A 3,211-nucleotide genomic window follows, 5' to 3' on the forward strand; every position below is an offset into this window, starting at 1 on the left:
TGGATCTCTGTTTCCAATAGATCTCTTTCTGATGCAAGGCTTTGAAGTAATTAGATTGCGCCCTCTGGAACTCACGCAAACTAACATCATCCATCCTACTTTGCAAACGACACATGATAGCTCTATTTAGGCGGATTTTAAAATTTAGCTGGCGATGGCCAGAGCCCCCCCCCATCTAAGAAGATCACCGCCGCAAGAACTAATTCGATCTAACAAAGGATACCCTGCTGATTTAGACCAACTGACTCTGACAACCTCCCTGCAATCTGATTCACGTAGCCACATATTCTCAAATCTAAACCTTCGATGGGCATGCCTCGAGCTAGGGACAGTAGGTTTCAAGAAGATAGGTGCATGATCAGATGAAAATGGCCCAAGTTATGAACGTAAGCACTAGGAAAAATGTCAGTCCAAGAGGGAGATGCGAAAGCCCGATCCAATCGTTCTTCAACCCAATTGGGCGTGCCTTTACTCTTAAACCACGTGAATTGATGACCCACTAAACCCAGATCACATAAGTTGTAGTCGTCAATCGCCTCTTTGAAGCCATTGAGAAGCCAAGATGGGTGTTTGTGAAGGCCCATCTTTTCATGTTGATAAAGGAGATCATTAAAGTCTCCAATACAAACCCATGGAAGATGGGATGATGTAGCAAGAAGTCGGAGTTGGTCCCAACTTTCACGGCGTCGATTACGATCCGGATTGCCATAGTAGCCCGTGAGGCGCCACTTTGGATAGCCTGCAATGCTAACCTCAATATCGATGTGGAAGCGAGACATACTAATTAACGAGCCCATATAATGATATTTCCAAAGTAAAGCGAGACCGCCACTTCGACCGATACAATCAACACTAATGCAACAATCATAATTTAACTTATTTTTTATAGATATCATTTTTTGATTGCAAGAAAGAGTCTCAATGAGAAAAATAAAGTCAGGCTTATTCGTGTTGACAAGGTCAACTAAGACCTGAACTGCTCGTGGGTTGCCCAGCCCACGACAGTTCCAACTTAGGATACTCATGATGATCGGTGGGCCTGCGAGGCAGTGCCCACCATAGCCAAGTTTTTTGGGTCCTCGTTCATTGGATCAACTTCAGCAACCGGATCAATCAAGTTCTCATCAGTATTGGCCTCCAATCTGCGTCTTTTTTGATCCACTACAGTGAGGCCCAGCCCATTAGTTGAGACACTCTCATCAAAGTCAACAGCCAGAATTTCCTTAAATAGAGGATTGACTTGCATATTTAGTGGAGATGGATTCACAACGTTACGGATTTGATTGGTAGAATTGGATGCCAAAATCACGCTCTTTCCTTTTAATGGCAGTGCTTGATTTTCGGCCAATCTTGAGGGAGTTTCCTCATTTGGACCATTGATTGTAACCTTTCCAAAATTAGCAGCTGAATTCTCCGACGAAGATCCCCGAAGCCATTTCTCGCCGGCTAAACCCGGTGTGTTCCGAAGAGGAGCACGAAGAAATGCTCCATATGGACGTTCAACCTCCATACCACCAGCTTCATAGAGACGCTCACAATTTGAGTCGGAATGGCCAACTATTCCGCAGATAAAACAGAACGTTGGGACGCGTTCATACTTGAAATTGACCCAGATCCAATCGCCGCCTGGTTTCTTAAGTTTCATCCTTCTTTTCAATGGAATCCGGACATCCATGCGAATCCTTACACGAAGAAAATTCTTCCAACCTCCAGAGAAATTCTTTGGGTCGGAGGAGAGAAAGGAGCCAACAAAGTTGCCAATCTGAACTAGAACACGTTCTGATCGGAACCCCACAGGGACATCATAAATCTGCACCCATAAGTTCATGTGCACTAACTCAATGCTGGAAGGATTTTCATCCTCTTGAAGATGTTTGAGTAAGAGGAGATGATTGTTAAAGGTCCATGGGCCATTATCGAGCACTCGATTCATATCAATTAAATGGAAGAATTGAAAAATATATGAGCCACCACCCAGATCTTTGATGCAAACCCCCTTTTTTTGGCCGCCAAATGGATGCTAACGTGCTTCTCATTGAGACGAAGTGGATAGACCGGTCTGTTAGGAATCTGCCAACCAGGCAAAACCTATATTCATCACTTTCTTGAATCACGTCCTCACCACCCAATTCAACGCCTTGCTCCTCATCGTCGATAGCCAACTTCGAATACAAATCCTCAAGAGCCATGAAAAAAAGAAAGGAGTATGATTAAACCAGTTTTACAAAGAAAGAGATCTACGCTTGTCAAAAGACAAGAGAAAAAGCACTCCACATGGAGAGAAAAATCCAGGACTGGATCCTTGCTAAACTGCACGTGAGTCTCATATCATTACTTAATATGCACGTGATGCATATTAAGTAATGATATGAGACTAAAACATTTGAAGGTCATCTCACATTGCACTTGCCCACGATTTTTTTAGAACAAAGAAAATGACTCAAACAAAACACCCACTCATCCACTCACCATAAATTTATTAACATTTATATTAGTTTATCTCTCCGCGAAATTGCGTACTTGTATAACTGATAGATTAATTTTTTTTCATAAATTAGAAGTGAAACCGGTTGCAGATCTATTCATTTCCCAAAAAAAGAGCAATATAATTCTCTCTTAATTATCACATGTGAAAAACTAATATGCATATGAAGCAGTCAATAAAAAGGATTGTCTTCATTTCCATTAATTATAATCTCAAAATGGTATCTAGAAAAGCCATTCACTTGAAATTATATTCAAGCATTCTTAGTGTCCCAAGCAATAACGCGTAATCCCAATACTATACAGTACAAATTCTTAGTTCCCCTGAATGTTTTTCATCATGGAAATTAGCATTGATATACAGTTAATGCCAATATACGAGTTCCGCAAGCAATAGAGAGCACCAACAACACTGACCTTAGAGCATCTTGTATATACGATATTCTATAGTCTAGCAATCCTGAATTGCTGCTTGAGCAGAGGACGGATGTACTCATGGTATCCATTTGGCACAACCGAGTCATTGAGGGTGTCTTTCCATGCTGCCTCATAGAGATTTGGGTACATGTTTCCATCATAACGACAAAGAATAGAACCCAAGTAGTGATCGGTGCAGTTGAATGCATCAACAAGTGCGATAGCATTGGGAGGCAGCTCCAGGATGTTGGCCTTCTTGTTTTGATGATGTTTAACAAACAATTTATTACTAATGTTGTTTGTCTAGTGT

The sequence above is a fragment of the Asparagus officinalis genome, chromosome 1 (assembly GCF_001876935.1).
Source record: "Asparagus officinalis chromosome 1, Aspof.V1, whole genome shotgun sequence".
NCBI lineage: Eukaryota > Viridiplantae > Streptophyta > Magnoliopsida > Asparagales > Asparagaceae > Asparagus > Asparagus officinalis.